The sequence below is a fragment of the Amblyomma mixtum genome, chromosome 1 (genome assembly GCF_055824585.1).
Source record: "Amblyomma mixtum isolate Tamu chromosome 1, ASM5582458v1, whole genome shotgun sequence".
Taxonomy (NCBI): Eukaryota; Metazoa; Arthropoda; class Arachnida; order Ixodida; family Ixodidae; genus Amblyomma; species Amblyomma mixtum.
Window position 1 is genome coordinate 140,455,188 of NC_143012.1, and position 17,446 is coordinate 140,472,633.

The 17,446-nt window shown below is 44.8% G+C and overlaps 1 long non-coding RNA gene and 2 pseudogenes across 3 annotated transcripts; 1 reads left to right on the top strand and 2 right to left on the bottom strand.

Annotated features, from left to right (window-relative positions):
- Nucleotides 1-100: 100 nt before the first annotated feature.
- Nucleotides 101-1,769, bottom strand: LOC149367750 (uncharacterized; annotated as a pseudogene).
- A 208-nt stretch (nucleotides 1,770-1,977) lies between these two features.
- LOC149367751 (uncharacterized) lies at nucleotides 1,978-4,030 on the bottom strand (annotated as a pseudogene).
- An 899-nt stretch (nucleotides 4,031-4,929) lies between these two features.
- LOC149367752 (uncharacterized) lies at nucleotides 4,930-12,952 on the top strand. Of its 3 annotated transcripts, none has more exons than XR_016285174.1 (4): nucleotides 4,930-5,494; nucleotides 7,272-7,598; nucleotides 9,429-9,514; nucleotides 9,591-12,952. It is a non-coding gene; the product is annotated as an uncharacterized LOC149367752 (long non-coding RNA). The 3 variants fall into 3 exon arrangements; XR_016285173.1 differs by lacking the exon at nucleotides 9,591-12,952 and having other exon boundaries at nucleotides 4,930-5,092; nucleotides 5,311-5,494; nucleotides 9,429-9,584; XR_016285172.1 differs by lacking the exon at nucleotides 9,591-12,952 and having other exon boundaries at nucleotides 4,931-5,494; nucleotides 9,429-9,584.
- Nucleotides 12,953-17,446: the final 4,494 nt, after the last annotated feature.

A 17,446-nucleotide genomic window follows, 5' to 3' on the forward strand; every position in this document is an offset into this window, starting at 1 on the left:
TCGACATTCGCCGCCTCGCGGCACTGCGTGTAGCCCGCCGGCTCCTGAACCCACTACCCAATATTCTAGAGCACTGTAGCCAAGGATGGCTGCTGAGGTTGCCAACCCTTTTTAAAGCTTTTACCATAAGTCTCTTTTAAAATTCTGTCTTATATTTTTACTACGTCGCACGAATTAACTTTTTAGGCCCTTTACACCGCCGTTCATTTAGACTTTAGTATAACAGCTATTTAAAAGAATTTTCCATACCCTGAGCTTGGCGCATGATAGCCTTAGTTGCTTATGCGCCAATAAACCCAACTCTACTCAACTCAACTTATTTGCCCATGAAGCCAGTCTACATCAACTTCACCTTCTTTCTGACCGAGGCAATTGTGCCACAAGCAGTTAACTGTTTGCAAGCATCCTTTGCTGCAAAGTGCATTCTCAAGACTATGTAGTACTTCAGAAGTTCTGCTGTCAGAGTGTCCCTGTGGGTACAGCACCCAACTCCTAGCACACCAGAGCCTTTGAGTAAATCCAGAATTTCCCAGAAGGTGTCTACACAGAGGCTGTTTTCTTGCAGGAGAGCGGAGATCTTGCTTTCAATGCTTCTGAACATGTTGAATAGCTCCCACGAGGGATATTTAAGGCAGCCTTCCTTGAATTCTCTTTCCAGAGTTAAAAAAGCTTAATTCTGGGCACTGCGTATGTGATGACTGAATTTTGCTGATGCAGGCAGCACACTTCTCGTGCTTCAAAAAGGAGTGCACAAGATAACCACATAAGTAGTACACAACACAGTCCTGTGCATCAGGCATGCTGTATCCATGATCTGGAGCAGTGCTTCCCTTAGCCGGAACATCCTTTCAAGGACTGCAGAGCTTGGAAAGTTTTAACGTGATCACATTTTGGAGTTCTTCATGTGTTTGCCAGGCGTTCTTTCTTTTCTGCCTTCATGGTTTCTTGAACAGCAGCAAGCACGAGTGTTGGCTCTGCCACAACATTGCCAGTGCAAGTCTTTATGGGCGTGTACAGGCTTAGAAGTCTGTATATGTGCGAGAAGCTCACAATGGTTGGGTGGTCTTCATCCCCTCCAAAGCTTCTAGTGACTCCAAAAAATCTGAAAGTCAGAGAAAATATTAAGTGAAGTCTGCTTCGCCAGAAAATTTACAAACATTTGCACCTCTGTAATAGCAGATATGTAACCTTGCATAACGTTTCCAGATTTCTTACCTCCAAGGGGTCCTGTTCAGTTTTCCAGTTAGAACATATTGCGCTCCTTGTGAAAGCAGGTCGGTGATCAGGTCTAGGACAGATGCCAGAGTCACTCGGAGAGACTCCATGGTCACTTGTGATGCAAACATGACAGTTCCTTTCCTGATGTTGTTCTCCTCAGTTGCATTTACGAGCCCGAGGACTTGTTTTATGACCTTAAAAACAAACCGGCATGTAACATTCATTAGTATATCCAAAAAAAGTTACATTCCATTAGGCTAATTTTTACATACCTCAATTTCTTTCGATGAGCTTCGGATCCCAAACAGTGGCAGCTTCACATTTAGGGCCTCAAAGAGATTGTTCACCAATGATGTGAACTGAGCTGTTCCATCACAATTTTCCAGACCGGGCTGTTGAAGTCTTGTACACTTTTAGGCCGATTGCAGTGCTACGGCTGAAAAGCTGTAGAGTACGAAGTTCCGACAGGTTAAGCACACGCATGGAAGAATTTGGACCAACTGCAAACAACATTTGTATGCACCAACCTGCACAGCCAGTCTCACATTCATTTTCCTCAAATTGTCAGGGTTCACATGCTCCTTTGTCAGTTTCGGTACCACACGAAGCTGCTGTTTGCTCTCGACTTCCTGCAGTACATGGTAATGATCGAAGTTGACCTTGTGTTCACCAATCTGTAAGTAAAAATATATAGAAAATATTATTTGAGAGTAAAAGCAAATACCGTAGGTGTGCAGGAAAACCTTAGTTCAAGCTAACCTAAGAACAGTTTATACTCACCATGCCGTACTTGTGGCGAAGGAGATGGTTCCTCACACATTTAATGATATGAGGCACATCACAAAGGAAGTACAGCCACTTGTCAGGATCGCATGGGTGCTCAGTTTTGTGCTTGGGTGCATGAAAGTTGCCTGTGATGCCAAATGTTGACCACATGGTCTTGCTTGTGCTTGCTCCATCACTGATAACTGCTACTACTGTGGCCTTTTGTTTATGAAGCTGTATGATGGCTTCTAAAACTATCCTTGCCAGGACTCTCCCAGGAGCAGCACTTTTTGTTGCAAAGCTGGCGATTGGTTGCACCCACGAATGAAAGAGCGGCACGAACGTAAGAACAAGTGCATGATCTGCCACTGCAGTTGACTGCTCGTCATCGCCATAATCAACAAACCCATCAACCTTATAGGTTTGTTTGTTAAATGCGACAGTTCGGCGCACTTTCATTTCATCTAGAATGAGCGTTCCATTGCACCTGGCTCCTTCTTCTCGTTGCATAAATGCACCAATGCTGGCAAGTGAAACCTTATTAAAGCCAAACTCGCAAGGCATTCCCTTGATAATTTGTTTAAGCCGTGAAGAAGTAGGCAATGGCAATAGGTTCATCTTCGACATCAGCCTATAAGCAGCAGGACTCGAGATCTTTAGGAGGAGGCAAGTCATCAACCATTCGGATTCGTAGCGCTTTCCTCTGGCTGACTTTGCTGTGGAAGTTTTCAATGCTGAACGAAGAGCGAGCTGTTGTGCATGAGGAAGACCCTCTACAACTTTGTCAATTTCACTGCTTGAAACTTTGTTAAGCTGCATCTTCATTGCACGAATTTCTTTCTTCGCTTTTTGCCGGAAAATAGTGGCTCTAATAATTTTCTTCCTTAAGTTTCTTGCTTTTGAGCAAAATCTTTGTTCAGGTTTGGTCCAATCCTTTCCTTTCATTGCTCGGTTTCGCTTCTCTCGAGCACAGAGATTCTTCCTTGTGCTTTTGCATGGTGGGCACAAGCTTTGCTGAGAGAGCCCAAAGCACTTTGTGTTCCTCCACACGTTGTGGCTCTTGAGAGCAGTTGTTGCGGCCGCAATTGACGGAAATAAACTACAATGGCAACCCATGCACACATTTAAGTTGTCAACATAGTTCAGAAAGGACGACACTTTTTTCAAGCTCGAGAGCTGCATTTGATTTCCCGAACCACACTCGGTATATACACACGGAGGAACAAGCTTTCCCCTTGAGCTCACAGCAACAGTGAAGTCTTTCTTCACAACTACAGCCCTGTCAATAGTAACGATACCGTTGCTTGCAGCAATTTTGAAGAACATTACTTCCTCGGTCACGAGCTCCACATTCCAGGAGCGCCCTTGGAATGCAGGAATCCAAGTTGTTTCATCTGACTCCAATTCTGCTTCGGAAGGGGTCCCAGTTTCATCGGGAACGACATTTTCGCAGTTTACGTAGCACGCAATATTACTTTCCGACAAGGGAACATCGTGATTCACTGTATCTCTTCGTTTCGGGGGTTTCCTTACCGGCTTCGATGCCTTTGGCTTTGAGAGGTGCACAGGAATATTTGAAAAAATTCGTGGCACCGCACCTGGCTTAAGAGTCCACCGTCCTCAGGGAATTCGAACAGTGCTACCGTTAACGGTGTGCTCGTAGCAAGTGATCAGGTCCTCAGGCTCAAAATGTACATCGCAAATGTACGTCTTTGTTGAGTAAAACACGTTTTTGGGCAAGTTGGTAACATTCTTGATTCATATTGCAGCGAAGAAGCACGAACACAAGTAGAAGGAACACGCAAAAAACACGCAGCGTTCGTCCGTGTTTTTTTGCGTGTTCCTTCTACTTGTGTTCGTGCTTCTTCGCTGCAATATGAATCAAGTACGTCTTTGTTGTCACCTTGAAGGCTTTTCGCGGAATGGCAGCTGCCCACGCCCTGAGCACTTCAGGATCATACGGAGGTTTGAAGAAGTGGCGCAGACCGCACGTTTTTTCTTCCGAAGCATATCCACTTCGGCAGCCCCGCGCGCTGCAAGTCGGCATGTTGATAACGCGTCAAGCTTGGACTACAGCCAACGTTTTTAGATTAGGTCGGCACACGATCATCATGTCACATTCCTAGAAAGAAACACAGAAAGACACAGTGCGAGTGAAGTAACTGTTTTGAGCGCGCACCAGCGATCGACACCGAAAAAATGCACAGCAAACAAAGCTCCGAACTTGGCTGGCACGGCTGCAGCGGGCGACGGCCTCTTTCCACGCCAATCTCAACGCGACGCCAGCGCCACTGCTCGGCTAGGATACGAGTTCGGGCCGGCTCCGACGGGGAGTTTTCCAACTGACCTAATCTAAAAACGTTGTGCCACAGCGGCACAACTCGCGACATACGCCGTGCTCGTCGCAAACGGTGGTCAGCAGCCTGTTTCTTTTCCGTTGGTTATTTGCACATCCATAAATGGCGCAGTGAAGCCCTGATGAAGTTTTGTACTTCGTTGCGGCAGGAATAGACATATTGGCTCATCGAAAAGCACCGCAGACACACACACCCACGTACACGCGAACGCGTTTTGGCAGTCCAGCAAAGATGGCGGCCGGTGGCTGGGTTCCGGAGTTCTTTCCTTCCTCCATGTCTCGAAACGTTGGTTCCGGAGTATGCGCATGGCTCGTCCGGTTCGAGAGTATCGTAGCGCCGCCGCGGTGGCTCAGTGGCTATGGTGCTCGGCTGCTGGCCCGAAAGTCGCGGGTTCGATCCCGGCCGCGGCGGTTGAATTTCTTTGGAGGAGAAATTCGAAGCTCGTGTACTGTGCGATGTCAGCGCACGTTAAAGAACCCCTGGTGGTCGAAATTTCCGGAGCCCTCCACTACGGCGTCTCTCATAGCCTTAGTCGCTTTGGGACGTTAAACCCCATAAACCAACCTAAACCAACCAGTATCGTAGCGGAGGGCGTATTCAGAGGAAGGTGATCCTCGTTGCGATTGGCCAACCGAGAACAGACGTCACTGCTCTACTCTACGTCACTCTGTGGGGACTTTTGGGGAACACTGCGCTTCAACCGACAGGGAAAATCTCAACTCTTCTTGAAAATCCTTGCTCAATATCCCAAGGTGCATTTCTTGCTCGCTTGTTTTTTTTTTATTTTTTTGCCTTGAGCATGGAGACGGACACGTGCGATGGCGTTGCTTCAGCGGTTTGCGACAAGGCGTTCTTCAATACTAGTAATTTAAAAACATCCATCAAGGATATTCATGGGGAAGGACGCGGTTGTTGCTGCGACGCGTCTTGTTCTCTTTCCTCTGATCTCTCCTCTATCTGCACGCGGCAGCGGTGGTGGCTCGGCTCCAGCCAGTAGGCAGGCCCATGCATCCTTCTCCCAGTCACAACATGTAGTAAGGCACAGCCGTTCTTGTGCGACTTACGTCCGAAGCATTTTGTCGCCCTTCGTGACCTGCGACGGCACCACGACTTCGAGGAAGAGGTGGAGAATCTAGTCTTCGACTCTAATAAAGGTAAGAAACGAAGTCTGCATGCACGCACGCTGTGATTAAAGCAATAAAGGGCCAAAGCGGGATGCAGTCGCGCGCTTAGATTACCGATTGAAAAGTTGCAGTTTATTGACTTTTCGAGTGCGCGCATTTTAAGTTTGTAAACACAAAGCGCGTTCTTTTTTTTTATTTACGGGCTTACACTCACCTGGGGAAACTTGCACGTGGTTTTGTGCACAAAAACTTAGCGATGACATGCACGTTTTTTAAAGGAACCATGAAGATTTCAATGGGCTTGGTCTAGTGCGACAGATCTGCAGAGGTAGCCTTTGCGGGCATTCGAGTGAAATGTGAAACGTAACGTACTATAACCTTTGAAAGCCATGACTTGTCATAGTCATTTTGCACTTATTTGTAATGTAAGGTGTATAGTTTGTACAAAGTTTAGGTAGTCATAGTTTTGACTCCTAATCATTCTGAAGTGTAGCATGACTCAGCACTTTACTAGTAACATAAGGTGTGCAGAGTTTGTACAAAGTTGCGTAGTCATGCCTTGCACTCATGACTCGTCATTCTGCAACATAGCATGACTGTGCACTTTAATGCTTTGGCATTCTCGCTGGTGAGCAGTCTTATGTGTGTCTGCAGAAATTTTTTGGTGTCCTAGCTCCTCCATAAGCAAAGTGACAAGCAGTGCACTCTCTTTCATATTTAAAGTGGCCACTGCAGGAAAAAAACTGGTCTTTGAAGCAGACTCGCTGCTACAGGCCTTGCTTATGCTTTGTTGCAGGCATCTGCAATGTCTCGACAGGACACACAACATTGTCGCGGCATGCACTGGCTTAGCAGCGCTGAAGCCATGGCAATCGCAACATGCAGAAGTGTGTAGGAAGAATGCCCAGCATTGTTCTGCCTTTAAAAGTCAACAGCGCTGACCTGAATGTGTGGTCAAAGGACAGGGCCATGTAAAAGGTTGCTGTGCAGGAATGAGTTTTTGCAGGGTGTAGTAAAATTGAAATACTTCCATGTAACAGTCCGTGTAATAACTTAACCTAAACTTAATAATTTTCTCCAAAAATTGTTCCCCATGCACTATAGCAGGAAAAAACAGTAAGCGAATGACTGATAAATTTTTAACAATAAAAAAGCTGGGAAATGCAGTTCTGCACTGCAGGCAAAAGGCTAAAAATGTGAAGCTAAATCTGTGATTGTCATGCGCACTTGGCAGAGGCAGAGCGCCAGTAGTAGTGCGAGAGTACTGCATATGTGCCCACTCCATAGCACATGCATTTTTCATTAGTGTATGTAAAAAGTACAAACTTTAATTTGGCCTTGCTTTTCAAAAAATGAAAGTAGTGTGATACACAAAAAATTGACAGAGAAGTTTTGCCGAAATGTTATAAACGTGCAAAAGCAGAATTTCATGAACATTGCCTTGTCTTGTTACTTTACTGTTGGCTTTCTAAGGATGCCTTATGCCGTTATTCATGTGCTATCATTGTGTACACGTTTTTATCAAAATGGAGCCCACCTTTGTTCACGCCTCAATTTTTAAAAATTTCTTTTTAGTCATGAGTGGTCATGGACTTAACATCATATGTTGGCATCGTGTCATAACTATGTTGCAATGCTGCTGTGAGGCTGTGGTTGCTATGTCGCCGTTGCTATGCTCTTGGCACAAACCCACATACACATCGCAGGATCTTGCTCGGGGTTTACCGTTTGGAATTGTGCTTTCACACTAATAATTAACTAATACTATGTGGAGTGCTTAGTTATGTTTACAATCTTTCTGTTTCAGGATTTTGCGCCTGGAAAGACGGAGAAGAAAGGAAAACTTGCTGCCATTTTATAGCTTCTACAGGAAAGAAGGAATGTGCACCAAGGGTTTTTAAACGCTACCTGCACTGCCACCATTCCGGCTCGTACGAAGAGCTTCCTATAGAACAGTGCCAAAGGCAGGAAAAGGGGCAAGGAAGCTGCAAAATCAGCAAACACTGCTTTGCTACTCTAGAGGTCATGGAGAAAGAGGGCAAGGTATATGTAGTGTTTCAAAAGAAACACTACGGACACTTCAATGAGGCCTGCCACCAAAGGCTGTCCCAGGATGATGCCAGAGGGCTTGCAGGTTAGCCACTCCTCTTGTACAAAGCATTTGTGCATGCTGTGTTGACTGTACCGGAATGTGAAAACGTTTAGAAGCTACACTCCACCAACCTTTCATAAATGGGAGACGAAAGTGCAATAGAAATGTATTTTAGGGGGAAGATATTGCTCATTAACTCGAGTGATCATTTCAATGATTTTTATTCTTCTGCGATGCATCTATGGCACAAAAGAGGTGGGACAACACGAAAATGCCTATTGTAAAGTGGGAGAAGGCATGTCCCACAAAACGAGGGGGCGGAAGAAGTTATAGTAGGGCACAGCTTAAGAACCCAGTGGCCAATGCCCCTCAAAGGAAGCCTGCCATCCAATGGCGTCGACCGATTCTCATGATGTCATGGTTAATCCTAGGGGGTAGCACTGCAGGAGGGTGGCAGATGAAAGGGATTAGTTATGGCTTTAATTGGGTTAACTGATGAAAATCAGCTGACGCCATTGACTGGGGGGGTCTTCTTTAAGGGCCATCTGCCACTTCGTTCTCGAGTTGTATCTGACTGTAGTGCAATTCACTTGAGCCTACTTGGTCGTATCGAAGGGTGAAAAACAATTGATCCACGGCACATTGCATGCACAGCACAGTCTGTACGAACTTCATGCCGTTTAGTTTAGAGATGCTTTGTGGAAGGGGTCCAGTCTTTCGAACTGAACATAATTAGGAATGTCGTTTAGCACTGAACTACTCCAATGTCTGTTCTTTTGTTTTTCTGCTGGTTTCATTGACTATCCTAGGTCTGTCGCTCAATCGGCTGACGTTGAACTTCATCCGTAAGAAGTCGGCTTGAGCTCTATGAAACGTGTCTTGAATGACTGACAGTTGCACTCGATGCTAGCCTCTTTTTTTGGCTGCCTGTCAAAAGCGTAGGCATTTTGTTGCTGATCAAAGCAACGCCACCAGTCTAATGGTTGTATAAGGGCCATGTTTTTTCTCATAAGACAGATCGTCTGCAGTGAACTTTCATTAATTAGAATTATTTGGCTGTTTTGACACTTCATCAGTAACGCTCGCAGGAACGGCTGTGGTTTGAGTGTTCAGCTACTAAGCTGGAGTACCCGGGTTAGAACCCGGCTGCGGCAGCTGAGTTTCGATGGAGGCAAGAGGTGCCCACGTGCTGCGCAGTGTCAGTGCCCAAAGATCCCCAGGCGGTCGAAATTATTACGGAGCCCTCCACTACAGCACCTTTCTCTCTTGCTTCTTTCACTCCTTCTTTCCTTCATGGCATGGTTGAGGCAGTTACTGCACCATTTCCTTTCCTCAAAAACCACTAACATAAAACACAAGCCTGCACAAGAGTTGAAATCGCAAAAAAAAAAATGAACAAGCAGCATTTATATTTCAGTTTATGTATGACCGGCATGCCCTCCAATTGTCTCTGACTTAGCAGCAGTCATTCAGGTGTTGAAACTGAAACAGCATGAGAAAAATATTCACTTAGAAATTATTCACCTGGCGTAAGTGAATTCTACATTGTGACTCGTGCACACTATTGTCTTGTGCACAAGTCCAAAGAAACAAAGTTCGCGTTCAAAAATTTGGTGTCTCTACTCCTTTAAAGGTTGCTGTCAGGCGAATCGGTGCATTTTTTGAATATGCAGAATGAAATGGGACAGGATGAGAAGCACATGTCCTTATTCTTTTCTTGTCCACATTTTCAGTGCTGTTATATTCCGCATTTATAACACGCTGTATATAACTTCCCTGTTTTGCATTGCAGTATGCAAGTTTAAACACTCAAGCTCATAAAAATAAAGCCCATCTGGCTTTGAAACAACCATTTTGTTGTGTGCTTTGCAGTGCCACAAAAGTGAAATGAAAGTAAGATGAACTGTGTGTCACCTGTGAAAAGGAACAAAGTGGAAGACGAAGGAATCCGACCAGAAGTATTTGTCACTTTATTACATGGCTGTAGGCAGATGAACCAGAGATGTTAACAGTTTTTTTCTGTACCATTTTCAGGCCGGTTAGCAGAAGGAATGCCAGAAAAAACCATTGTGCACAAACATCCGAGCAGGCACAAGTGGATCAAGCCCACGGATGCAACTTGTACCACTAAGGACCTCCGTAACATTGCAGATAAGTTTAGGATTGGAAAAACAGAGCAGAGAGATCCAGACGATTTTAAGAGTGTTGAATTATGGGTTGAAGAAATGAGGGCAAAAAATGAGTCGCCATTGTTGTATTACAGGAAGAAGGGTGACCCCAACAGTCATGATGGTGACTTTGAGCTAGCATTAATGACGTTCCCACAACGAGAGCTCCTTTATGAATTGGGGGCAGCGAAACTGTGCACTGACTCCACCCATGGCATAAATAAGTACTAACTCCAACTGACAACCCTGCTCACAATTTCTCAAGATGCCTTTGGTATCCCGTGTGCCTACTTGATTTCAAAAAGGGTGAACACGGGCACTGTGGTGAGGTTTTTCGAGGCCATCAAAGAAAAAAACACAATACCATGTCAGGCATTTATGTCTGATGATGCCCCTGTTTATGGCAGTGCATGGGAGCAGGTGATGGGTCCCTTGAGGAGTCGACTGCTTTGCAGCTGGCAGGTGCTACACAACTGGAGCACGCACCTGAATACAGTCACAAACAAGGACTGCAGGAGTACAACAAGGGACATGCTGCACACTCTGATGAAGTGGACAGATGAGACTGAGTCTCAACAGTTGCTCCCTGCACTTCTTGGTATCCACTCCAAAGAGCATCAGCTTAATTGCCTTTGGCTTCATCAGAAATTTTGAGAAAACATACGCAAAGAGGGCATGTCAGTGGGCTTACTGCTATCGGCAGTACATTGGATTAACAACAAATAATCACTTGGAGTCAAGGCACTGAAGTACTCTCACTTTGGTGGCAAGGTAAATGGGTGATTGGATACATTAATCAAAGTACTCTTCAATTTCACATCCGAAAAACTTTACAACAGGTGTCAAAGGAGGAGCAGACCACCGCAAATCTGCCCTATTTAGGAAGCATAAAGTGGGGATTGAGCTTTCTAAGTCCAGTACTGAGAGAGTGGGAGATGGCCAGTGGCATGTAAAGTCACAAAGTTTGGTGAACTTCAAGCACACAGTGGAAAGAACTAGCAAATCGTGCAGTGGCTGCGAGCTTCATTGTGAGCAGTGCGAGGCTTGCCACAACATGTACACATGTACGTGTTGACCATGCAACGCATGTGCAAGCACATGCATGCTGTTACTATAATGGAGCTACACTCGTGCCAGATGCAGAGCAGCCAGAAAGTAGCATCCGACTGTGCTGGCGTTTGTAGGCCCTGCCAGCTGAAGCTGGCAGATTTCAGGTGAGGGATTAGAATTATGTTATGAGCTAGTTGGCGGGCTATTCTGACAAAGTGCTTTAGCATAGCAAGCTCAAGACACAGCAGGGAAGAGGAATGCCATTTGCTAATTTTCTTGAAGCCCACATCGTCATGAGAAAGGTGCGCCATCACATCCCATATCAAGCAGCACCATTGAGGGTACACTAGGTATTTCTTTTCTAGTCATTCCTTTTTCCCGAAACTTTCCTCCTAGGAATGGAGAACTCATCCCGCCACGGCGCCTCAGTGGCTCTGGCATTCTTATACTGCTTACCCGAAGGCTGTGGGTTTGATTGAAGGCTGTGGTGCCTCCACATTTCAGTGGAGGCAAAATACAAAGATGGCCATGTGCTGTGCAAAGTCAGCGTGCATTAAAGGGCCCTAGGTGGTGTAAATTAATCCAGAGACCTCCATTATGGTGTCCCTCATAGCCCATGTGTCACTTCCGAATGTTAAACCCGACAATTAAGAAATTGAGATATTTCAGGCCCCTCATTCCCTACTCAGAATCTGCTTGTGTGAGTACGCCCTCTCTGGCACTGCTCAACAGAGAACTTCTGACAATTGGCAAACATTTTTCATCTTTGGGAAATTAGTGCACTCATTTTCTTGTTCATACCTGCCTTGCATTCACTATAATTTTATTTCTTCGTCATCCCTGCTTGATTTCATTTTGTCTGCATGTGATGCACTGAGAGAGGCATGCACTCTTCAATAAAATTAGTATGAAGTGTCGCTCCATGCTGCATTCCTCTTTGTTGCGTCGTGCTGTCACAGTGCACCGCCCTTTTAGGACATCTTGAGAAAAACAGCGCAGTTGTGTGTCCTTCTCGTTCTGGTCCTTTGTCTGCAAGCGCTGTTTTTCTCAAGATGTACCCCAACCAACTCGCCCCGCAACACACCTTGCCTTTTAGGACAGTTGACAATATGTGGTTCTACAGTTCTGCAATGCATATGAGAAAAAAGTATTCTTGACAAAAGGCTAAGCCGTAGCTGTCATCTTGCACACTGAAAGCTGCAGCGCAAAACTACTATTCATCTTATTTTGCAAAGAGAATACTGCTGCAACAGAAAAACAGTATTACTCATTTTTCAGAACATTGCAGGTGCAATTTGTGACACGAACTTATTTTGCCATGATAGAAACAGCCGTGAATAGCCTTCCCTCACATGATAAAGCACTTCATAAATGAACTTGCTTGGCTCTTACAGTGTCTCTCCACCAGCCTTCCAAGCAATGAGCCTTCTGTTGTGTGATGGGAACACTGTGCCAACTTTGTTGCCTAGAAATTCTAAAATGCCCCTATTTGTCGAGAAGGCAGCTTAGATATGTAGAAAACCAGCGAAAAGGACGCATTCACAAAGAGGAGAAGTGCACAGGACAACGCTTCTCCTCCTTGTGAATGCGTCCTTTTCGCTGGTGTTCTACTTACCATGCACCAACTGGCCCAACAAGCTACACTTCTTCAATACAAGGCAGCTTAGATGAAACATATAGTGCCCAGTTAATGTCATTTCCTTTTTACTCATTAATGAAAAATGCTTCAAAGCCCAACTGCAACGAAATTATAATTTGGCTAGAATGCCTGTTAATGTGCTGGGTGTGTCATAAAACTAATCCTAACAAAGTTTCATGCTTCTGAGAAAACTGACACTGTTGCTACAAGTGTTTAAAAAGCTGTGTAGTAGACAACGTGGCATGTCCATATAGGCAGATACGGATACCCGAGTGCCATACGGCCTCATGTCTGGCCCATTGGGAATGAACAGATTAAGGACAGTGTAGAGTGAAAGGCTAGGGGCTAAAATGTGGTTTGGCAGTCATGGGTATGGTGCTGCGGCAAAGTTGTTAGGAATTTGTTTCAATCCTGCAGATGCTGATTTCTGTTTCCATTCCAGATTTTTGTACACCATATTTACTTAAATAATGGATGCATTTGCATAATAAATGCTTTCCCTACATCAATCATCAAAATCTGGGGAAAGTTCAACTGACCACACCATGTAATAAATGCACCAAACTTACCATTCTAATTTTTTCCCACAAGAAACTGCATCCATGATGCAAGTAACTGCAGTATTACAGGTTACAGAATGAAGCACTGCCAGCCGTATTATGTGGCCGCAAGACTGCCTGGTGCCATGTGAAGAGGAATGCTCCCAAGGCTCATCACATCACATTTACTCCAGTATCCACATATGGCACCCGTTTCATCCTGCACGTCACATTCACCTCGGGCTGGCGATAGCCTGCCAGCTAGATTAAGAATGTCACAATAAAATGTGTACCTAACTGAAAACTGCGGTTGTATATATTGGAGATTTTTATTGACTTGTGGCAGTCTACCTGGACAGGTTATGGTAATGCAAGGCAGCCCATTATGCACAGCATATGAGTGCATAGGCGCCACAACTTCGCATCTTTTCCAAGGGTTCATGTTTTGCACTATTGGGTGTGACCCGACCCATCTTTCCACAATCCTCGCGTAATAATAAAGTGCTCCTAATCCTTTTTTGACAGCCAAAATGTATTTTCCTAGGCATATTGGCAATCTGCAATTTGTATTTCTCCACAGATTTGGTACTTCTGAGAAGTTGGACGGTCATTTTATAAATGATATATTTTTAATAAGCTAGCAGATACTATTCTTGATTTAAATATTTGCAGGCATATATACGCTGCCATTGTTTGCCTTAATAAATACTGTGTCCATTGTGTAATCATAGTACAAACACGTTGATTCTAAAGGATGTTAATGCTGCTTAATTACGCCGTACAAGCCCAGCTGTGGCTTTGGAAAGCTGCCCTTCTTTGGACTCTGACATTAAATACAACTTGTACTTGGGAAAGACTAATCTTGCTGTGAGTGTAACGACAAAATTAAACAAATTCCATTAGACGCTGGTATGATCCCGGCTGCAGCAGTTGTATTCCGATGGTGACACACTACAGGCCCAGATGCTGTGCGATGTCGGAGCACGTTAAGGGCCACTGTTGGTCGAAATTACTGGATTCCTCCACTGTGGCGCCCCTCAGAGCCCGAGTCGCTTTGGGACGTTAAACCCCATAAGCCAAAGTTAGCATTATGTTCCTGCCGGACCGAGCAGCCGCTGACAGGGTCAGACTGTACGAATGGGTACCATCAATCACTACGTGACACCCCCACTCCACTCACCCGATGAAATCCCATCCATCAGTGACACATCCACTCTCTCCACCCTTCGACTCAGATTTGCAACCGCTTGCCAACCGCCTCCTCCCGCCCTCTCTTCTTCCCTCTTCCCTGCAATTTCGTGAAGGTGGATTTCACTCCCTCCACTCTGTCACCTGAGGCTTCAGACCGACGGATTATTCCAACATGGGGGGGTTCTGATGCTGATGCACTAAAATGATATTTTTGAAAGACAGCTACAGTTTGTTACATGTTAAGGAGAAGAGTGCTCGCTGCACCATGCAAAATGCGAGATCATTCCCTGGTGTGCACACACTGCATCACAAGGAAGTACATTTGGCACCTAAATTTAAATGTGCAGTATAGCGAGCAGTTAGCACCAGGTGCTGTACACAGACACGAGCACGAAATGAACACGCTTATTACCAGGCCCTCTCTGTGCACCCTCCCTATACATAGTGCGAAGACTGCTTTTGAAGTTAAGGTTGGTCACATTGCAAAGAAATAAAGACAGCATGAACATGAGAACCGGACACACAGCACTGACAGAAATCTCGATAGTCGGTGCTGTGTGTCTGGTTCCCGTGTCGTCCCTTTCTGTTCGGCGACCAACCTTAACTAGAACAAACAACTTGCCCGAACCCTTGCTTTTGAAGCATTGCACATTGCATGCAGTAAGTAGCACGCAGTACAATGCACAGACTGAGCCATGTGTGTTATTGAATGAGCAGTAAACCACGTGCAAAAAAAAAATCGACAGCCAATAACTACAGTCGGTAAAGCGAAATTTGAGCGCAGCTCTTCACATATTTTAGTTTTGCAGTATGCTGAAGTAAAGAATTCCAGAGAGCCACCTGCCCCGGCGAGAGGCAGTGATAGGTGACATTTCGCCCTGAGCACTTGGCTATCACATACTTTGTACACAAGTTCTGTCCCGCCTCATACGAACACCAAAACACTTTCTTGAATATCTTTTTCAATGAAGGCAAATACACTGGTCTACACAAACATCGAAATTACTTGCTATTACATCTTAATAATGTGTTCAGTGTCACACTATTACGATGCTATATATTAATTTATGCATGCCAGCACATCATCTCTGGCTGACAAAGATCTGACAAATCTTGTCAAGAGTCATTGATTGCACAGACCAAATATGACTATACCAACAGAACGTGAACTCAGAGGATTACCTTAGAACTCATGTGCCTTTGAAAACATGCAGTGAACATGGAAACAATTTTATTTTTAAGGTGCGCCGCCCAGCGTATGCACATGCGTTCAGTGCACTCTTTCTGCGCCATGAAGGACGACTCGGTCTCAAGAGCAGAAGTACACACTGCCAGTGCATTCCAGAACATTTAATTCAGATAGGTACTACATGAGACGTAAGCAACGTACCTATAGCGTTCGCACCGTGCAGCTTTATTGCTTCGCTCTGTCCCGAGCATTTTTCAGTCCACTGAGGTGGTTGCGAGCCACAGGTGGGTTAGTCTTGCGATTATTCTGCCGGCAATTGCTTCTCTCTGTGAACTAGCAGATCTACGCCACCTCGCACCCACAACAGTCGTCAACTGGTACTGTCGCCATTCGGTGTCCAGATCAGTGTCTTGAAGGATCGAAGGCGGGCTGGAAACGACATGCTGCAATGTTCTCCAGCCCTTGCATCACGAGAAAGTCAATGCGACGACATATCACAGCCCACGCACTGCATCGTGATGATTATAACCAGAGTTATATGCACAGATATTTTCCAGAATGAGCTGGAAACACCCAGATCAGGGACGCCAGTACCGGACGGCGCGGGCTTGCGTCCTGCTCACTCACCTTTAGGGACGCATGGGAAGTAAACATGCATTCCATCGGCGGTCTACTGGTCACAAACAAAAAAGGGGCAAATTTAAAGAATTACACACGCCACAAAGACGAGACACCGACGAATACTTCACTCGCAACAGCCGCGGACCGCGATTCGAACGTACGTAAACAACCGCCATGTTGTTTTTTTCTTCTTTGCCTTCTTTGCTAACTGACTGTAGGGGGCGCTGTAAGAGCGCTAGCATCATCATCATCGCGCGTTCCCTCAAAGAAAAGTATATACAAATAGCCGAAACCAGCAATAAACTAGAAAAAAAAAGCATTAGACGTTAAAAATTGCAACATAAATAAGAAAGTCGTTTATGCAGTTGACGAAAATCAACACACTCATTCAAAGGAAACGCCAATAAAATTGATTCATAAAAATAAAACAAAAATATAAATATGCATGTTTTCTTCTCCTTGGTTTTGACTAAAGCTAGGACGTGCGGCTATTTTTTGGCAGTTTTCTATACCAGTGCGACCATAAGAAAATTAAGGCAAGAAAACTGAAAACGTAACAGGCGCACTTAAGGGTCAACATTGCATCGTCAACAATATGCACGCTTTCTCTCTTGTTGCTCATCCCAAGTTTGAATGCATGTCAATTTGCTGTTTCAAAGCAGAATGGTCTTCTATCATTGTAGCGGATTGAACCGAACCAAATGTACTGTCATGAACAAAGCGGTCACATAACTTTCACTTATGCAGCTCAAACCCACATTATTTATTATTTGAGTTTAGTTTTAATGACATGAAAGAACCACAAGTACCATTATAAAAGGTATTTTTCATCAGAGCACTTCAGATGGACTAGAAGCCTTACTCCCAACAGTGTCAAAGCCATTCACACAAATCATGTTGGCAGCAATGTTGAAACTGTGTGCGTCCACCTTACTTGAAACTGCAACGGATGCAAGACAGACAAAATTTTACCATTCAAAATCATAATGTGCCGAGATATTGCTGCAATCTTGAACGTAACCACGCTTGCCATTACAATCAAAATGACTCAACAGCACATGCAAACATGAGAATTTTTTCTTCACAGACATTTTGACACTACATTTAGTTCACTATTTATGCAACTTCCGTTTATTTACACGATGGACACAAATATTCACATGCACGCCAGTCTTAGCATGAGTGCCATGCATACGTAATTATCGATATGCACCCCGTCACACATTGTGCATTTGCACATAAAAATACTCATGAAAACTTAACAAGTGCTCAGCAATTACTGCAGCTTAAATGGTCAAGCACACAGAACACGTCAAAGTTATGGTATGGTATAGAATATGGGGTTTAATGTCCGAAGGCAACATGGGTTATGAGGAACGCCATAGTGCAGCGCTACGGATTAATTTTGACCACATGGGGCTCTTTATCGAGCACTGATGTCACTCAGTACACAGGCGCCTAGCATTTCGCCTCCACTGATAGGCAGCTGCCGC